We start from the raw sequence: 6,917 nt of genomic DNA, 5'->3' as shown, positions 1-6,917 counted from the left end.
GTTAATTGTGATTGCTCATAGGTGAGATGGCAGGAGTACAACAGAAGTGAAAGCAGCTGAGAAGAGGAAAAGATTGCCTTGAGAAGAACTCTGTCTGGAATGGGCTGATGAACTGCATACATTGAATTGTTTTAGCTTCTAAAAAATCTGTGGTGTGTATGAATAATAAAACCAGAGAATGGTTTGGGGTAGAAGGAGTCTTTACAGATCCTCTGAAATATGTGGGCTTTAACTAGTATAAAAAGAGGACAGGACCAACCAGACTGAGGGTAAATGTATTTTTTCTGTAGCTATGTTTCCATACAATAGTTATTTTTGTGTGGGAGGTCTAATTCTCCCTAATGGACACTTTTGCAGGACAATATTTTATTATCTGAGTGTACCTGCCCTTAAGGGAGGGTCTTAGCATTTTAAGGATTCTTCCCTGTTGTCTAAGGTGTAGGTGCATCTAACACAAACTCATTTTTACATTTTTGCAAATCCCTGCCAAATATGTTTGGGAGTATTTACTTAGCTTCCCTGTGTTTCTTACAGAAGGAACATTTGCCTTATATGTTACTGCCACTGATTCCTATTTGAGGCCAAATTATTTTTAGTGGGGATAAATCTTTTATAGAACTAAATTTTTTATTACTCTAAATACAAAATATTTATGTTCCATTACATATTTACAATCCTATTCATGAAAAAATAACAGTCATCCTAAAGAAGTATTTCCTTGAGAATTATTAAAAAGAAGAGGAAAAAAGGAAGGAAAAGACAATTCCACTGCAAATTTTCCCCTACATTAAAGGAAAAAATTGCAGGTAAGATTTACAGGAGGCAGTTGGCAAGTGTAGATCTGTGCTTCCCACTTTCATGTCCTTCTTTGAAATTCCCATTATGTCACACATGATTACAGTGATGAACTGTAATGCTTTGGGTAGAGACCTTTCCCTAGCTTTCTTCAACAAAAAAAATCTAAAAGAAATAATTATGGCTTCCTATTCTATGTCTGCTGTTGCAGTGAAATTGGTGCTAAATTTTGTTCAAACATCTTCAAAGATCTACAGTATTTCATTAAAAATTAAGCCAAATTAATGTTTGGAGCAACGCTATTGAAATTCTGGTCAGTGACCGAAGCAAAGCACATAAGCAAGTGTGTAAGCAGTGGGGTAATCCTGGGAGTTCAATGAAACTATTATCCTGGAGAAGGTTAAATATGTGCTTACTTAGCTGCATAGTGTATCTCAATGCACACCATCTGTGGGCCTGAAAGCCAGCTGAAGTTAATAGGAGGGCAGTCTCTGAGAGATTTTGGGTTAGCCCATGAATAATCTAGTGTTCATTCATGGTGTACAGTAGATCAATTGACTTAATTGGATGGTGGATCAAATGTTTCTCCATATCTGCAGACTACTTACTCTAATTATTTTTTTTTTCATCTCTCTTTTTTCTTTTTTTTTTTTTTTTTTTTCATCAAAGGATGTTGCTCATTGCCTGTGAGTACTCCAAGATCATCCCATTCAGCCTGAAGAATTGACCTGGCTCAGAATATGAGATTAGAAAGCAGAGTTTTGTTTTTCCATGCAGTACATAACATGATTTTCTTCCTGGACTGCAGCAAGTTTCTAGCCATGATATTTTTCTCTTCTGGGTAAGAGGCAAGAATGTGTGGGGTAAATATTTTATTTCCCACTGCCCTCTTTTCAATAAGACAGTTACTGAAAAGAGCATTTTCCTGACTAGAATTTGTAATAATTTTCTTCATAATGCACCAAGAAATCCTTCCTCAAGCAATTGTTTCCTGTTTTAAATTACAAATATAAAGCAAACTAAAAAAGGGGGCAAAAGAAAAGAGACATTTGCTTAATTTGCTTAGAGGGTTGGAGGGGAGAGTAAAGAGAGGTTGGGCTATGTTCTATGGCAAATTTCCCAAATAATTTTTGCATCAGATTTGCTGAGCATTTCTTTTAATGTGATGTCAGGTCAAAAATTCTTTTTTCTTTTTGTGCCATTAAGACATGTTATCCAAGCAGAGTGCCTTTGTACTGTAAGAGGACAAAGTAAGTGCACACATCAGTGTATGTTCAGAGCTTCCTGACATCATGAGCTCAGAACATTTGCTGCCTCTTCACTGCCACTTGGGCCTCTCAGATTCTTGAGAATACATATGATCACATCAGACCTGGTGCCACATATACTGCACTCACCTCAGAGACTTGCAGTGAACATATAATCATTTCTCGCTAACTTCAGAAACATGACTCCAAGATACTTTTGTTCTGACTCTCCTTCAAGTACAGGAAGTTGAGTCATGGCTGTTTGGAACTGCAGGACTGCAGGTCATGTCCTTGTATTCTCAGTGGATTCATATGATTTTGATTTTTTTTGTCATGGTGTCAGAATGAGAGCAAGGAACGGGTCAGTCCCTTTGCAACTGCACTGTCTTTCCTGCTGGGATACATACAAATAACATTTATATCTAACTTAAGTCATGAAATGTTCATCACCTTTTGGGTTTCCTGAAATACACTGCTTCTCATCTGTCTGTGCTTTTTCTAGGGATACAACCATATGTTTACATCCTTAGGTGACAGGTGAATTTACTTTCATAAAGGGATAACATGGTCAAGTGCCCTCACTGAAGGAATAACGAACAGAATTAAGAGGAGGAAGCGCTGTCAGGTGATAAGGGCAGATAAAACAGCTCCCAAAATCTAGTTTCAAGAATATGTAGAAAGACTGTTTTGACTTGTCTTTTTAGGTACACCTGAATATATGCAGTTATAGGGAGTGGGAGGCAGTTAGAAAGGTTAGGATTTAGAAAAGTTTATAACACAACATCTCATCTGGGACAGATGAGTCTGGTGTCATGGGCTCATGTGGTCTCCAGCACTCAGAGTGACCTAACCCTCTGGAGTGTTTCAGCTGTTGGAAGAGCCCTGCAGAAGACCAGCATGCAGGTATGCATTCAGGAATCGCTAAGTGCTGGGAAATCTGAGTTCAGCTTCCTTGAGTAATTGGGACATTGCCTCTAACACCATTGTTGCAATAGCTCTAAAAAGCCTATAAAGACACTGTCCCCTGCTTCCCACCAGCCAGACCTGTCAACTCTTTTCAGTCTTCTGCTACCACAGTTTTCTCTCTTCTCATGTTTCCCTCCCACCCAGCAAGCCTTTAGTGGCCAAGACCTCTCTGCTGGTCTCTGATCCTCTGTGGTGGCCCAGCTGGTCTCCCTGATCTGTAATGTGAGGCAACTACTTCAGCCTGTCTACAGTCACAGGGTGTGAAACTGTATGAAACTTTCTCATGGAAAGACACCCATTACCTTCCCTCACCAAATGGCTCAAATCTGCCATTCTTATACCATATTACTCACCATGCCCAATGCATCTTCCTCCTGTCTGATCTGAATCAGCACCTTTCTGCTTACCAGGAAAGAGGCTTCCTGAGAGAGGTCTCTGTGGCATGAGTGTGTGAAGGGTCATACTGCTCTGGAGAAAATATATTGCTTTGGAAAGAACGTTCCCATGGAGATTCCCTGCTAAATTTTCCTTCAGGTTCTCTCAGTACTGAAAAGAACCTCAAATTATTTCTTGCAGAATTCAGTTTCCTGAGATTTGAGCTTATTAAAATGTTGCCTGCGATACCAGTAGCTGTCTCAGTCTTTGCTGCAGGGGCTTCCCCCTCACCTCTGCGAAGGTTTCAAAGAGTATAATTTTCTTTCTTTAACTTGAGGCTCTCTATCCCTGCGCTATTCTCTTCACCCCCAGCCTTTTCTCCAGCAAATCCCAGGGCTTTCTACCTGAAGTCAGCTAATAGCTTGGTGTTCTCATCAGGAAGGAGCAGTATGATTAATTCTCCAGTGTCTCTTCTGTTCCTCTGAGCTGTTTCCTTATGGGGAATCTGTAATGCAGCAGGCAGGAGCCAGCACGGAACTCTCTTTTGCTTAAAATAGGTTCATCACCTGCTCCACATTCACATTATAGAATAAGCCACAATGAAAGCAAAAGGAGCAATGCTGTCTCATCATTTGCCTTCAGTCTGTCTTTTGTCATTTTGCAAAAAACAAATATAGTCTGTAACAAAGAAGATATGGCTCAAGAGGGATGTGAGCAAAATACAACAATTAAGCATTAAAAATCAGCCACATAAATATGCCATCTAAGGAGCACTCCCTGAAAAGATTTTGATTTACAGTGTGTCAAAAAGGAAGTGCAAATCTTCAGAAGCATTTTGAGATGGATGCCTCTTAGCACATTCAAATGTGCACCACATCCAATAGCACTTGTAGAGGTTATTTTACCCAGTCATGCCTTGATATACCTGAATACCATACCCTTTTAGAAGGGATGAAGAGGCTTAGGAGCTGAGAAGATTGGGAAGCTCCCTTTTTCTCTCTGTTGACTCCAGAGGACAACTGAACCAAGACACCCCCTTGCCTTGATCAAGTGTCTGAAGTAATTGAAGCTGATCCAGGTGAAGAGGCACCATCAGAACAAGGTCTCTTCCTGCAGCTACTTACAATCCCTGGTTTGTGCCAGGAATTCAGTCCTGCATCCCCCTCACTGGCTGATAACATGATTTGTGGCCTGGAAACAGCCATGGCAGCAGAAGGTTAGAGACTCTCTGGGCCATTTAGTTCCGTGTTCTGGAAGAACAAGTTTTTGTTCCTTCAGAGTTTGTCCTTCAGACCCAAAAGTTCATGTCAAACAGACAAGCTCATAGTGTTGTAATGGAAGTGCATTATATGCCCCTTAAGGAGAATGATCTGTGAAAGAAACAATTAATTTTCTCCACCTGGTAAAAAAAGTTAAGAGTTTTGGCTTTTGGTTCAGAGCAAATGATGGGCAAGTTCTGGGAATGCAAGTTGTATGGCATGAGCTCACTTCATGCCTGTTGGGCTCTTTGGAAAGCAGGTGTTTGTATCTTTTATTAGTTAACTTCACAGAGAAAGTGTTGAGCCATCCTAGCATTTCCTGTGACAACACTTCCATCTTTCATCCAGTGTATTTGAGCACCGGGAATCATTCTTCTTGGAAGGCTATGACAGTGCAAAGGCAGAAACTTGGGGCTCATTTATAACTTTAAACTGAAGTAACTGTAGTGAGTGAAGTTAGTTCAAAAAGATCTTAGCAATGATTAACAGTGCTGCTCTCTAAAAATTGCCCCAGTTCTCAGTGAGAATTGTGGCAAGCTTAAGCACTGACAAAAGATGTCATTTGTTGTGTACTCTTTTTTGCATCCTTTTTCCCCCTCAAGATAGCACAAGTGTCTATTATCTCCAGCCAAGTCAAGATTTTTTCACTTTTGATCTTATAGAATTTGCTGCTGTAAATGCTTATGCACATTGTCATCCTTCATTGCTACAAGTACTGGAGCAACACATCAAATGGGGGTTTTTCTAAGTCTGGAATTTCAGACAAACAGTTCTTTGCATTTCTTCAGAGACTGAGTGGTTCCAGAAAGATCAGTAGGTCTGTATGATAGACAAAAATACAAACTTTCCAAAGCTGCGATGACACCATCAGTCAATGTGAATGTCTAGACTGTGATATGTGAAAATAAAAAATATTTTCCCCCCAGATTTCTGTCCTTTAAACTTTAGGACTGTATAAAATACAGAATTCCAGTTAAAAAATTGCAGAAATTATGAAGGCTTTTCATAGTACTTTAAGTAAAAAGTCAAAGAGAAGTGCCTCAAGATAAATACTTTTAAATATTCTATGCACATGCCCTACTTGTAAATATGCTTTGAATCATATGCATAAGAATGATTTTAAAATTGCTATTGAGTTGTATACAAGAAGCCTGCCATTGAGGAAATGAGTGTATCATATGGTTTAAAATTGCAGTGGGGAGGAAAGAGGCCTTAAACTACTTCTCAGAGAACAGGACTGTAGCAATCATGCTATAATAGTTTATTGTTTCTTATAATACAGCAAGTGGTAAAAAGGCTTAATATATAACCTAAATGGATGTTTACTTGAATAGTTATATACTCAGCTTCTTGTGCCAGAGATTTAATCTAGTCAGGGCTGCTTTTATATAAAAGTGACTTTTTTGCGTTCTATAGGACATTTCTACTCTTTTATGTGAAGTCTTACATGTCTGGATGATTAAAATTGCTGCAGTGTTTTTAGAAAATAATCACTACTAAAGACTCTAAAGTAGTTGGGCCACTAGAGGGAAAAATGTGTTACAAAGGGATTTGTGTTATGAAAATGAATAGATGTAGATAAGCAGGAAGGCTAGTGTCATTCATTTCTGGCTCCTAATAAGGCAACTTTAACATGCAAAATACCTATGAGCTCTTAATTTTAATTTAAACTATTTGCTTTAATATGATTTTTAATAGCTTTTCATTGTTTTTCTATGGTAATTTAAAATAGGGCTAATACTTTTACTTCCCTTAATTGAAAACCTTTAATTCTTATCTTAGATGAATGAACTACCAGTCCAAAAGTTTTTAAATGAGAAATGGTAATAAAATACAGCAAGCTGACTACATTTAACTGCAAAAGCGATGTTCTGTGATGGCAGATTCCTCACTGACTTCTAATGGCCAGGATTTCTTTACTGGAATTTGTTTTAACTCCAGCTTGTGGTGCAAAAATTCCTTTAATATCTTTACTCTGCAGGATGGGCCCCTGTGTGTGTTCCCTGTTTTTGAAGGTATGACGCTGATGTTTGCGTTCATACCAGGCTGAACACAGTCCAATATAGTACATAAACCCATATGTAGTTTGGTTTTTTTTTTTTATTGTAGCATATTAATTTGCTCAAATTCTGGATGTAGGCATTTATGCAAAAATGCTGATTTGTTTTTTTCCAAATAGGAATAGACCCCTTTTAGTCAAGAAAATATAAGGAAAAGCTTAATTGTTCTAAAAGGTAGTAGGTTAAGAAGATAACTCTATTGTTCAGAAATTTGT

The 6,917-nt window shown here is 38.4% G+C and overlaps 1 long non-coding RNA gene across 1 annotated transcript; it reads left to right on the top strand.

Moving 5' to 3' along the window:
* Nucleotides 1–305: 305 nt before the first annotated feature.
* LOC137472003 (uncharacterized) lies at nt 306–6,604 on the top strand. The gene is made up of 3 exons (XR_010997959.1): nt 306–806; nt 1,465–1,636; nt 6,425–6,604. It is a non-coding gene; the product is annotated as an uncharacterized lncRNA (long non-coding RNA).
* The last annotated feature ends 313 nt before the right edge of the window (nt 6,605–6,917 follow it).

This window comes from Anomalospiza imberbis, chromosome 3 (genome assembly GCF_031753505.1).
Source record: "Anomalospiza imberbis isolate Cuckoo-Finch-1a 21T00152 chromosome 3, ASM3175350v1, whole genome shotgun sequence".
In the NCBI taxonomy this organism is placed as follows: Eukaryota; Metazoa; Chordata; class Aves; order Passeriformes; family Viduidae; genus Anomalospiza; species Anomalospiza imberbis.
Note: the sequence above shows the minus strand (reverse complement) of the source record. Positions and strands in the feature narration are given on the sequence as shown.